Below are 13,928 nucleotides of genomic sequence, written 5' to 3'. Positions count from 1 at the left end.
GGTGCGCGGAGGCTGCAGGGCGGGGCAGCGCTAATGAGAGCAAGCCCAGCTTGTGGTTGGTTCGGGAAGTCTGGTACCCACAGAGGAGCAGGCAGGGAGGGAGGGGATGCGGGCGGGAGGATAAAGCGATGAAGTGTGCTGCGTTACCGCGCATCAGGCGCCGTTGTGGCTGCCCGAACACGGTGCGTCTCTGACCGAGCCGGCCCAGTCCTCGCGCGTACACTACCGAGCGGCGCGCGCCTCTCGCCGTGGCCCTGGCGGCGGCTGCCGCTCGCCGAGAGCCCACGGAGCGCTGCGAGAGCGGGTGGGCGCCCCGGTACCCCGGCAGGTGCCCGGCGCGCCATGCAGGGCACGTGCGCCCCCCGGCTCTAACCTGCGCGCTGACTGGAGCATGATCTGTGCCCAGGCCGGGGCTGCCAAGGTAAGCGAGCGCCTTGCGGGGACTCTGCCTGCCGCCCCTTCCCCCGCCCTTCTCTGGGCGGCTTCCCCGCCGCTCCCGAGGCCCCGGCAGCGCCCTCCCTCCCCAGGGCCCGGGATCCACCCTCCTCCCCACCCTCTCGCTTCTCCCGCGAGGTTCAATTGTCAGCGTGGGACGTGCCGCCGCCCGGGCTGGGCAGGCATCCCGGGGGCCGACCCCGGCTCGGGTACGGCAGGCACACCGGGCCCTCCTGCGGGGCACGGAGAGAAACAAAGAAGCCCCCAAGCGGGTTGGTGGCGCCTCCCCCGGCCCCCGGCGCCCTCCCAGCGGCAAGGAGGTGTCAGGGGACGGGGCGGAGAGACCTACGTAATCCCCCTTCCTAGCCCACACCCACCCCTTGCGAACCAAGGCTCCGAATTTGGGCTTTGCCTCGGGTTCCCTCGTAGACAATTGTGTCCCATGCAATGCCGTGGTTAGCGGAGCGAGTCCCCAGCCCCGCGCGAGCTTGCCAGTGCTCTCTCATGGGGCGCGGGGCAGGTCGGGGCCGTGCTCCCCTGGGTGGTGGCAGGCTTCGAGGATGCGCGGTGTGGGTGCTGCTCCAGCGCCTCCCTGTCCCCGGCCGGCTGCACCGCTCAGTCGGGCCTGCCACCTGAGTTTTAGCGGGAGCAGCCCGTTTCGTCGCCTACCGTATTGCGACCCGCACGCAGGCGGGGAGGGAGCCACTGGGAAAAATGCGCCCGGTCCATTTTTAGCTGGAGGTGCGCTTCCTTCTACCCCTACATTCCCGGGCCGTGGCAATGCAGCAAAATCCGAGGGCTCGAACAATGTGGCCCCTCCATCCCCCGCTCCGCCAGTGCCTTGTGATCGCTCTGCCGTTTTGACGTCTCGGCCACTTGGCAGATTTGCGGAGTGTGGGTGCGTGGTCTGTCTCTCTGTCTTGCACACAGAGACCATAACTTCCCTGCCCAATTTGAGCGCGTGGGGGGAGCTGGCAGGGACACAGGCTGCGGAGATGCCCGGCTTCCTGTGGTTCCGGGCACAGAGCGGCCCCTGTCTGCATTGAGCTGACACCAGATAGCATGTGGGGATTTTCCTAGTTGCTGAAGATATTTGACGTTGTTATAGTTTTGTGCTTACTTCTCTTGGGATCTGCAGTGGTGCAATTCTCCCCTTGTTTTTATTTTTTTTTTCTCTTTGAAAAGATAACAAGGCTGTGTTCAGCAGAAATGGAAACAGGACGAGCAGCCTAGTTCAAAGACTAAGGGAGGCATCTTCTCTCTTTTCCTGGGATTTAAACGCGATTTAGGAGGGCAGATGCCCTACCTGAAAAGGCCAGACTTAAAAGACCCAGGCAGTGTCGCGGTCCAAGGCGTCTCAAAGCAGGTGGCCAGATCTGCATTTCTCATCAGCGGACTCGCGCCGGCTGTGGCTATTACGGTAATTCGTTCTAGATCGGGGATTCATTTTGAAAATGTGTGTTTTCCACTAAGAAGGGATTAGAGTCCAAATGCCTACCCTGTGTGTATGAATGTGTGTGCGTGCTTGGAGCAAAAGAGCGTGGCAGAATTCCCTGCTGCCCCTTCCCTCTGTTTGCCGCCTCCTCTGGAATGTGGCATTGGGGAAAAAAAAAAGGGGGGTAGCACTATTTTAGTTCCTAGACCCACAGGCAAATCGAACTTTAGAGTGTTTCATTTAATAAACCATGTTCTGACTAATTCTGGAGTCCCAGTCTAGGGCAGGTTAGCAGCTTTGTGGAATGACAGTTCATTTTGTCTCAGGTAGTTATTTCATGAAGGCAAATTGCCCAAGTTTGTTTAGATTGTGACATTATCGACTTGGTTGGGAGACCACATTCTGAGCTGGCACAGCCTATTAATGGATCAGTACAGAAAGACTGCAGCGCCTGTGACTTGTGTCTGTACCGTCATTTGCTTCCCTTAGCACTTCTGGCTTTTAAAGAAGGGTGTTTTTAAAAGATCATTTAAGCTTTAGTCTCTGTGATGCCTGCATCAGATATGATTATCAATGCAGGGAGGACTAAAAGGACAGATGTGATTATGGGAGGACAAGCCTCTGCCATCTCCCCTCCTTATCAGTGAAGTGAGGAAGTTGGACTGGCTGATTTCTGGGGCTCCTTCCAGTTCTAGCATTGTGTGATAATGGTAGAGGACTAAGAAAAGTTACCAAGTTTATCAAGGCCAATAATTATAGCCCAAATTATGCAAACAACAAAGGGACAGATTATAGAATTTATGGTTTGTTTTAACACCTTGCAGTTTGTTTTAACTCTGGTATCTGCATTTTCTTCTAGATGAAATTAGCCAATGACTCAAACAGGTCAAATTTGTTTGCTTTTATTCCCTAGAGCAAAAGATTTGGTAGGGTCTGGGCTACCTAGAAGAATACTGGGTAACCGATTTTCTCCTTGTTTGTGGATTAGTTCTTTATTACAGTCTCATCTTTTGTAAGTAATGGACAATATAGCTTATTTCCAATGATTGGTTTTTTTTGTTTTTAATGAAAGACTCTAAGTGGCTGTTTCATTGGCAATTGGTAATAGCGTCTGACTTACTTTCCCTGACAGAATTTGATACTGTTCACCAAACTTGCTAGCACTGATGCTCATTATAGAAATGAGGCAACCATTATGCTAAGGCAAGCAAAGCATTTTCATGTGCTTGTAGTAATTTCTACAGTTTGGGAGAGGTTGAGGTATTTGGTCATCGATTTATGCTTAACTACTCGATTTTCCACTGTACTGTGCTCATTTGTTTTAAAGTTACAATTATAATAACATCCGGGACTAAGGATACCTGCCAGGCGCCATGAAGTACCCCCTCTCCTGTTTCCATAGCCTTCTCCTTCGTACCTCTGAGGCAGCTCTTATCATACTGCAGTTACAGGAGGTGTGAAAGGACCACAGCCCCCTTGAATGTGCTGGGAGCACTTTGAGGACAAGGACATTGTTCCATTCATCTCTCATCTCTCTGGGACATTGCACTTCGCCTGGGACGGGGCATGTTCTCAGGAATGTTGGTTGAGTGCTTTCAGGTCATAACAATGCCCTCTACTCTTTTAGGCAGGAGGTAGGTGGGAATTCTTCCCTTCATGAGTCAGATGGGTCGATCGGAGGGGTTATGTAAGCCTCTGAGGGAACAGGTGAGCCAGGACTCAAATCCGTGCCTTCCCTCATGCTGCCCCAGAGAAAGGCTCCCCCGGCTCTCAGGGAGAAATCACAGAGATTGCAAGACTGCCTGCTTGGGTTCTTTCTTACTTGAAAAACCTGGGTTATCTTTTGATAAAATTGATCTGATAGCTGCTTGGTTCTGTCTTACTGTGGCCTTAAAAGGGAACTTATTCAGCCCCTGAACTCCAGCCCACAATTAGACGGTGAGGGTGAGCCCCACTCTGCCACTTTTTCCTCTCTAAGACTGGTTCCACACCCACAGCTTGCTCCGATGATGGACTTATCTAGGGAATGCCCCTGGCGGAGAGTTGTTCTGTTGGAATCACATTGTAACCTCTGAAATGAGCCAGCAGCTAGACCAGAGACAACCATCATTGCTGGGCCACCAGAGATTTCTACGCCAACAGGTGTGACTTACAGACAGACCCCTTGCTTCCATCTGGTGACCTCTTTACCTTTCCATCCTGAAAAGCAGGACGGGTTACTATTAGGAAACCAGGAACTTCAAATCCACATGCCTTCCTATAAGGCAGCCCTAAGCATGTTTGACACTCATGGACTTTTAGAGAAAACAGTGTGGAATGTTCCACGTGGCTTTTTTCAAGTCACTTTCCCTCTCTGAGGTTTGATTTCCTCTTCTTTAAAAGTAAGGAGTTGAACCAGGTAATCCAAAAGGTCATGTCTAACGCTGTGATTCTGGGATGGTTTTTGTGGATTTACTCAATTGAATTAGAGGGAGACAAAGATTAGTATTAATTATAATTATATTAATATTCACAGTTATTTGTAAACCTAACTTTGCAGTATATCTACAAGAAATACTTAAGGCTATGTGTGCTAACCTCTGGGTTATCTCTGTTAACCATATTGTCCATAAGTAACTATCACAGTTCTTTCTTATTTGTAAAATTAGATTTACTATATGAAAGGAAAAATCTGTGGCATTTCTGTTCCCAGTGAGGAGGAAAGTGGATGATCCCCAACTTTTGTATAAAATGTCTGCTAGTTTATGGTTTGATAGTCAAGTTTCAAGGACCTAGAGTAAAATGTTTTTATTCTCATCATGGAGTGTGTTTCACAGCTGAGTAACCGTGGTGGTCAGAAATTCATCTAACAATGTTCCCATTGCCTTCTGGTCCCTCACTTTGCTCTTATTTATTTACTTATTTACTTACTGTTTTGTGTTTCTGCCCCTTCTTGAGTTGGGCTGACCTCCTGCCTCAGCCATAACACATTTGGGACTGGTAGCTCCACCCACTCACCCTTACCCGGTCCCACTGGATGCAAGCGGGTGCCTCATAATCTTCCATCTGTCTCAACACTTTCTATCTTCTTAGACTTTTTTAAAAAGATTTTATTTATTTATTTGACAGACAGAGACCACAAGTAGGCAGAGAGGCAGGCAGAGAGAGAAAGGGAAGCAGGCCCCCATGCTGAGCAGAGAGCCCCATAAGGTGCTCGATCCTAGGACTCTGGGATCATGACCCCAGCCAAAGGCAGAGGCTTAACCCACTGAGCCACCCAGGCACCCCTCTATTTTCTTCATAACTGTTGCTTCTCAAGTTAAGATAACAATGAGGTTTAGAAGCAGACTAGCTCGTCTGATGATTTTGTTGGACATCAACATGGACTTTCTAATCACTGGGCATTTGTCCTAAAGTCTCCTTCAACACTTTAGGAAATAAAGCAGTATGTTGGTGATTTATATGTCCCATACCATAATATTTGGGTGTATGGGTATTTATCGGTAAGTGGTTGTCATGTTCTGTGACCTGGGCACTGTAGAGAAAATGATAAGCAGTCCGTGCATGATGACAATAATGTCACTGCTTATGGGCAAGGTATCACCAAGACCACTAAGCCCCCTGGTCACTAGACAACGACATCTGGATTCCCCATAACAACCAGGAGATGTGCCCTGTTCACATTATTAGTTGAGAACCCACGCTCTTCCTGATTTGTTGGCCCAAAGCTTGATGTACACAGACGATTGATAAATAAGGATGTAGTGTACAGACAGACTATTCTGGGGTTACCCAGTATCTGTTGCCTTGCAGTATTTTGGGGAGAATTCAGTGTATGGAACTTCAGCTGGTGTTGTTGGGGTGGGGGGTGCTGGAAAAGGACGCCATCTGTGCCCATAATGACGAATGCCATCATGGAGACTTCACTCGGGGTCCCTTTTATATATTTAGTGGAGCAGATTTTCCCTTTCACACTTTCTAGATCTATTTGGATTGAACAGATGTCAGGGAAATATCATGTGTGTGGAAGGGAAAAAAAGAAGAACAGAATTCACATCCATGGCCAGCGATTGTGATTTAATCACTTTGTCCTTAAACTGACACTCATTTAACTTGCACACATGTTCCCTGCTTTTGCTTTCGGGGTTTAAGTCATGACAGTTTGAGAAACAGAAGTCTCAGTCCTGCAATTCAGAGGTTCAGGTTAAGGGGAGACTAGGGTTGGACACATTAGACCTCGCTTGCTTGCTGTCCACAGCCACCGCAGCCGTCCATCACGGTCCCTCCTGCAACACACTGACCAGCCAGAAAACCACAGGATGTGATCGATAGGTTTTTACTCTTAAAAGGAGTTCTCTTTCTGTGTTGTTATTCTTAATTCCTTTTACCATCAAAATGTAAGACTACTCAGTTAACAAAATCATCCTCTCTATTTTGTGCCTAAGTAATTTTTGTGGAAATGAGCTTTCTGAAGTTGAGAAAGAAGTAGTTTTGAGGGTCACCCCTGTCCCTGACAAGGCAAAGGACTGGCGTGTAAAGGGGCTGATGGGAACAAACAGTTGACACAGAAACGTGCTGTGATAGGGGACATTTTGGATGCCTCTCCGGACTCCACACCCCTCCCGGCTGGTCAGCGTTCTGTTCCCTCTTACAGAACACACCTGGACAAAGTTGTCCATGCTTGCTTTCTTTAGTCCCCCTGTGTGAGCCTGTGAAAACGTATTTTATTGTGTAATGTTTAATTGACGCTAACATGATGTTTAACATATCTGCGAATTATGAAGAAAATAAAACAAATACCAGCCAGCCATGTAGCCTGAGACCAGAATACTGTGGGTTCATTGGAAGCACCCTGTGTGCTCCTGCTTCATCTCTCCGTCAACCTCCCAGAGCACCCATTCAAGCTCTGGTCCCCACCCTTCCTTCCCGCTGTCCCCATGATGGTCACTGGCGGTGTCTGCTTATCCAGTACCAGGCCAGCTCCCATCTGAGTGCCGCTGATCACACCCTGGGGTCCGCTTTCTCTGTCCTGAGCCCTTTGCTTCTAGGACACCAGATTCTCCTGGCTTCCGACTGTGTCCCTGGATCTCTTTGTTAGGCTCTCTTGATGGTCCCCAACTTTTTTATCCCTATGTGATAGAATTCTCTAGGGCTTGGCTCTCATGTCTCTTCTTACCTGTATTTCTGCCTTTGGTCTCAATACAGCTTTCATGCCGATGATCATCAAGTCTATCTCAGTGGTCCCGGCTCACCTTAGAATGCCACCACTGGCATCTCCCTGAATGCCGTGCAATCTAAAATTTGTCTGTGCAAAACACAAACCCCAATTTTCACGCCTCAAAGCTGTCTTCCCTTCGGAGCTCTCCATCTGTGTAAAGGGACACCTCCATTCTTCTGTTGCTCAGGCCGAATGCCTTTGATCCCCTGACTTCTGTCTCTCTTCTAATCCGGCTTTTTGCAAATGGCTATCCTTTCTTATCATCACCTCTGGCCAGCATAATCAGACTTATCTCAGCCACCATGATCTCTCAGCTTCTGCACGGATGCCCAACCAATCTCCTGCGTGCCCGCCCATCTGCAATCTGTTCTCTGTACGGCAGCCCAAATGATCATTCATTCGTTCACCAAATATTGACTCAATGTCTGCTGTGTGTCAGGCATTATTTTAGGTGTTGGCATGCAGCATAAATACAACACAGAACATCAGAAATCTCTGTTATTTCTTTGCCCACAGTCTTCGATGGTTCCAGCCCTCTGAAAATGAAATCCAAACTTCCTGTTTGGCCAACAGCCCCTTTATAACTGGGGCTCCCACTCCCGTTGTACCAGGCCCATGTCCCCAACCTCCTTAACCTTCCTAAACCAAGCCACTCACACTCTCGTCTCCCGTGCTGTTCCCTTAACCCAGAAGGGATGCGTGTGAGGGGGGAGGGGAGGCTTCTCCCAGGTATGTGCAAGCTTGACCCTCAGTTAATGACCTATCACTTCTTCAGAAAGGCTTTCCCTGACCACCCATGTATACACAGACTTCTCTTCCATCTCCCTGCTTTCTTTTTCTTCACATTTCTTGGCACCACTCGATTTGTGATGTATTTGCTTCCTTATGCGTCCATTGTCTGTCTCCCATTCTAACTTGTAAACGCCTTAGACCAGGGGCTTATTTATTTGCCCAGTGTCTGGAACAGTGCCTGGAACATAGTAGCCACACTCTTTTATTTTTTTTAATTTAATTGAATTTCATGTAAATTCAGTTAATTAACATATGCTGCATATTAGTTTCAGAGGCAGAGTTCAGTGATTTTTCAGTTGTATATAACACCCAGTCTCATTACCTCATGTGCCCTCCTTAATGACCATCACCAAGTTACCCCGTGTCCCCACTCACTTCCCCTTCAGCAACCCTCAGTCTGTTTCCTAGCATTAAGAGTCTCTTATGCTTTGTCTCCCTCTCTGATTTCGTCTGATTTTATTTTTTCCCTCCCTTCCCCTATGTTTTATTTCTGAAATTCCAAATGTGAGCAAAATCATATGATAATTGTCTTTCTCTGATTGACTTATTTCACTTAGCATAATACCCTCCAGTTCCATCGACATTGTTGCAAATGGTAAGATTTCATCCTTTTTAATGGCTGAGTAATATTCCATTGTATATATGAATCACATCTTCTTTATCAATTCATCTGTCGATGGACATCTGGGCTCTTTCCATAGTTTGGCTATTGTGGACATTGCTGCTATAAACACTGGGGTGCATGTGCCCCTTTGGTTCACTACAGCTGAATCTTTGGGGTAAATACCCAGTAGTGCGATTGCTGGGTTGTAGGGTAGCTCTATTTTCAAATTTTTGAGGAACCTCCATGCTGTTTTCCAGAGTGGCTGCACCAGCTTGCATTCCCACCAACAGTGTAGGAGGGTGCCCCTTTCTCTGCATCCTCTCCAACACCTGTTGTCTCCTGGTTTGTCGATTTTAGCCATTCTGACTGATGTGAAGTGGTGTGTCCTTGTGGTTTTGATTTGTATTTCTGAGTGACGTTGGGCATTTTCTCATTGTCTGTTGAGTAGCCGCACTCTTCACAGAATAAAATCTTTTCGGAATCTGTGGGGTTAGAGTTTGGATGGTATTTTCAGGTCTCTGGATCCTCCAATAAGTGATTTCCATAAATGATTTCCCCCACTCCACAAGGAGGGGGTTGGGCTCTTCATTGCTGCCTGGGTATTTTTTTTTAAGATTTTATTTATTTATTTGACAGACAGAGATCATAATTAGGCAGAGAGGCAGGAGGGGAAGCAGGCTCCCCGCTGAGCAGAGAGCCTGATGTGGGGCTCGATCCCAGGACCCTGAGATCGTGACCTGAGCAGAAGGCAGAGGCTTTAACCCACTGAGCCACCCAGGTGCCCCGTACTGCCTGGGTATTGTGTTGGTACTGAATCTCTGTGTTACTAATCCAGGCTGGCATTCTCTCACGGTTAAAGCTTGTCTTTGCTTCCTCCTCACCCCGGGGGCAAGTAGCCGTTGGTCACTCCATTGTCCTCAAATTTGAATAAGTTATTTGTTGTTATTAGGACTAGATAAAACTCTCTGGTCCACACTGATTTTTTTTTCATCTCGTATGTTGTTCCTGTGTTCAAAACCGTCAGGAGCCCCCAGTCTACACAAGAAAGAGGCTGGCCTTGCAAGTCTGTGGGTGGTAGCCAGCCATGTCCCAGGATGTCCCGTTGACCTCTCCCGCAGCCCACTGGACCTTCTTTTCATTTCTCCAAACATGCTTTCCATTTTCCTGTAATTATGTACCTTCTTCCTTACACTGTGTTCTAATCTCAGTTCCCCTCACTCTCTATAAATTTGCCCATTTTTAAGATCTAGCTTAACTCTTACGTTCTGAGTTTTCTAGTCAATAGGATTCTCTCTGCACTGACTTCCCATGTGATGGGGATCACTGTATGCTCACTATTGACTCTCCTGCATTTCAGCCTCCTTACTAAATGATGGGCTCCCCAAGGTTAAGGACCAAGTCACGTTTATCTTAGTATCCTGAAAATACTTGTCCTGGTATCTGCCATTGCAGATATGTCTCTGAATGTTAAATGAATGAGTGCTCCGAGGAACAATCTGAGTTGAGAAGGTCTGTATTGCATTGCTTCTAGAATGGCTTTCTGCACAATGTATGCATCCATGAAACGCATATCATAACACTAAGTGGAAATTTGGAAGAGGTGAACTCCACAGGGACAAGAATTTCTATCCTGCTCTTTTCATCGATTTTCCTAAGTGCCGAGAATAGCGCCCAGGAACAGAACTCACTATTTAAAGGCTGAATGCAGTTTATAGCTGGACCATATCTTCAATTTTTAATATCCTTGTATATAAAAGAGCAAGCCCGAGGACAGGCGAGACTTTCCCAAGATCACGCAGTATAAGACATGGAACCTGTCTTCTCCCTGCTGTCCTACCCAGCATGAACAGAAGAATGCCTGATAACTTTTCCCAAAGGGACTTTTTTTTTTTAAGATTGTATTTATTTGTTTGACAGAGAGAGACACAGCGAGAGAGGGAACACAAGCAGGGGGAGTGGGAGAGGGAGAAGCAGGCTTCCCGCCAAGCAGTGAGCCCTATGTGGGGCTCCATCCGAGAACCCCAGGCTCATGACCTGAGCTGAAGGCAGATGCTTAACAACAGAGCCACCCAGGTGCTGCACCCCCAAAGGGAGGTTCACAGTGTTACTTTCTTACCAATGTCTGAGTGACTTCCTTCTTCAGAAGAAACCTGACTTTTTAGATCTTCTGAAAGAAGCCATAGAGAAGAAATTGCAGAATGTCAAAGGACTCAGACCCCAGGCAATAGGAAACAAGATTTATATGTTACCATTCTGCTTGTGTGGTCCATTCATTTTTGGAAATGCCTGTCAGATCTGGCCCCTTGGCTCTGATGGGCCATGTTTGGGGACTTCGCATAAACCTGGTGTCTACTTGAAAGAATGAGATAGTCAGTGTTTCTTAAATCCACTCTGATTCAAAAACAATTCACAATAAAGTATCTGGTTAAATTTCACCAGGGAATTTTATTGCAGTGCTGTTCTCTGTCTTCATGACAACTTTGAGTAGCAAGCTAGCACAATTTTTGATGAAATATCTCTCACAAGAACTTTGCAAACATTCTCCATCCTTTTGTTGCAAGCAAGTAAAAGGCATCTGTCTGGGAAACATACATTCAGGTCCTGGTGTGACATCCTTGGGAAAATAGTTGGAAGTCACTAACTGCTATTTTCGGATTTTTTCCCCAGGAGAGAGGAAAAAATATCACTATATATATACTGAAGAGGCTTTAAGCTTCTAATGAAAAATTTGACCTAGGGACTACTGGATCACAAACCAAAATAAAAATGCATTGTGTGTATGTATACACACGTATCTATGTACAGATAATATGGAAATATAATTATAATTAAATGTATAAGTACTGTATATAAACTTGTAAAGTTCTAATTAATTATTTTCAAGTAATTTTCAATTGTTTTATTCACCTAGAAGACATTTCTTGAGTTTCCATTATATGACAAGTATTTGTTTTTGTGCGGGATTTTTACCTCTAGACAAAAATCTACTTGAGTTTAGGGCAAAAGTGTGCAAAAAAATACAGCAGAATAAAATCCCTGCAGTGGAGAAACATTTCATTTGAGAAAGCAAATTGAAAGAGTTGTATCTTTTAAGAGTGATTTTTAAAAAGATTTTTAATTTTTTTAAAGATTTTTAATTTTTATGGGGCGCCTGGGTGGCTCAGTGGGTTAAGCCGCTGCCTTCGGCTCAGGTAATGATCTCAGGGTCCTGGGATCGAGCCCCGCATCGGGCTCTCTGCTCAGCGGGGAGCCTGCTTCCTCCTCTCTCTCTGCCTGCCTCTCTGCCTGCTTGTGATCTCTCTCTGTCAAATAAATAAATAAAATCTTTTTAAAAAAAAACGATTTTTAATTTTTAATTAATCTTTATACCCACCATGGAGCTCGAACTCACAACCCTGAGATTTACGGTCATACATTCCACTGACTGAACTAGGCCCCCAGGGGTGACTGTTTTATTTCCACACAGCTAATGGAGCGTCTGTTATATACCAGACACTGGGCTGGGGCCTAGGTTATCCTGGTGAATGGATATGCCAGAGTCCTTGTCATCACAGAGCTGAGGGTGAGGCCTTCAAGTTCACCATCTTGCTTCTGAGAATATCCTCACGGTTTGGTCATTACACAGAACATCACCCTTGTCAGGGACTTAGAAAACCATTGTGTTGTTCTTCAGTTAAACTTAATTTTACCAAATCGAATGCTTCTGTCCTTGATCTGGACCTTCAGGTCCATTGCTTGAGATCCCAGGGCTGTAGAATCCTGTTCCCTCATGACTCACAACTTTGCCACAAATGGTACTTTCCCCCAGTGATCTAGAGAATCTTCGGGAGCAGGAGGTAGTTTTTATCTAAATATTTTATAGAGACGTCAGTGAACATCCGGGTCAAGGGATATTCTGTAGCTCAGATGGGCTACCTGCTCAGGATCCATAGGCTTCCAGGACCAGGCGAGGTGAATGGCCGGGTTTGGTGCACATTGTTAGCAAGTGGGCAAGGCCTGGGATGGAGACTGCACTGGACGCGGGGCCTCCCACTGCTGGGAGTGGGGAAAGGAGGCAGGAGGACGGATGGTCAGATTCTCCTCTCCAGAGGTCTGCATCCTGCTCTGGGTTAAATGGCATTTATTGTGTTAACCTAGGGTATTTTTTAGCTTCTAGAGAAAGTATTGAATGAACCATTTCAGCTATTTAGAGAAAGTTGAGGGGTTATAGCAAGAGAAATAAAATACATCTAAACCAAGCTGTGAGAGTAATGGGGGAGGGTAGGAATTAGGTGTCAGAAGTGTCACACTTCCAGAAAAGGAAAGGAAGGTCATTCTGGGGTCCTGACCCCTCCCTGTTTCAAGCGCTCACTGGTCTCAATTGAATCATGTAAACGATGCACTATTTTTATCAAAACATTAAACTTCGTGGCAGGAATTTTTTCATGATTGTAAGAACCCTTGCCTTTGACATTTCATTTCAGAGGCAGAGTGAATGGCTTTGTTTTTCCATTTAGCACATCTTGGTATGAATTTGCAGATGGCTTTTGAGGGATCCAGATATTTTATTTTTCAAATCTATTTTTTCCAAGTGCCATTAGCAGGTGGAACTCATGACTTCCGGTATTTTTCAGGCAATGAGCTCAGTGAGGTTTGAAAATTAGCTAAGCCGTTTATAGATTCATAGAATGCTGGCTAGGGAAGGCACCTAAGCCATGTCCCACTTAACCCTCTCACAGTCCCCACAGTAAGACAGCCATCTCTCAGGGTGACAGCCTCTGCATTTGTGAGACCTAGGATAAGAAGCTGTCTCTGGTCTCCTGGCTTGACCCTTTGCAGCACCATTTGCTAGCTCCCTTTAGGTCTGGGCAGGAAGCTTGTATATCCCTTGGAGTCCAGGCAAATAATGGGTTTCAGGGTTGGGGGAGAAGGAAAGCTGCCGGCAGGGGATGGTGAGTCTGGGCCTGTGCTGGTGGCTACTTAGTTTCAAGCCAATTGCTGACATGTGCGAACATGTTGCTAGTTCTGATTTTTCTAAGAAAACCACAAGACTGAATATTTAAGAGAATTTTAGTTTTTTAAGATTCTTTTCCCCCTACTCACTCAATTTAATAATATGGCAATACTCAGTGAGCCAGACTGGCATAACTGTAAGCCTCTAATTTGCAACTTTTGCTCTAGAGAAACTGTGCTTTGAGGATTTCTAGGATGGAAAGCAAGGACCATGAGCATGGCTACAAATAGCCGGAACCGGAAATATGACAGAGAGACGTGCTCTGAGTCCAGAATGAGAACGAGTGGGCAGAAGATTTTGATTCATTAGTAATAAGGATTTTCTGTTACTGAGAATTACTTTAAAACAGTGAGGCATCCGTGTGCCAGTGTCCCACTGAGCAGGGGCGCTGGGCCCTTTGCTGGGAGGCTGGGTGGAGGCCTGGGGTGCTGTACCTTCCATTACGCTCTCCATGATGAGCTGTAAGGCTGTC

The 13,928-nt window shown here is 46.5% G+C and overlaps 1 protein-coding gene across 3 annotated transcripts in view; it reads left to right on the top strand.

The window, feature by feature from the left end:
• Positions 1 to 268: 268 nt before the first annotated feature.
• Positions 269 to 13,928, top strand: part of HECW1 (HECT, C2 and WW domain containing E3 ubiquitin protein ligase 1) — a 460,020-nt gene continuing 446,360 nt past the window's right edge. For 2 of the 3 annotated variants that reach the window (XM_047695808.1, XM_047695806.1), the window contains exon 1: positions 269 to 421. The gene's annotated coding sequence lies outside the window, so the exon portion shown is untranslated. Of the gene's footprint in view, positions 422 to 1,807; positions 1,856 to 13,928 lie in introns of those variants that run through there. The other variant, XM_047695807.1, reaches the window with a different exon arrangement.

The sequence above is a fragment of the Lutra lutra genome, chromosome 11 (assembly GCF_902655055.1).
Source record: "Lutra lutra chromosome 11, mLutLut1.2, whole genome shotgun sequence".
Classification (NCBI taxonomy): Eukaryota; Metazoa; Chordata; class Mammalia; order Carnivora; family Mustelidae; genus Lutra; species Lutra lutra.
This window is presented reverse-complemented; position numbering and strand designations above follow the sequence as displayed.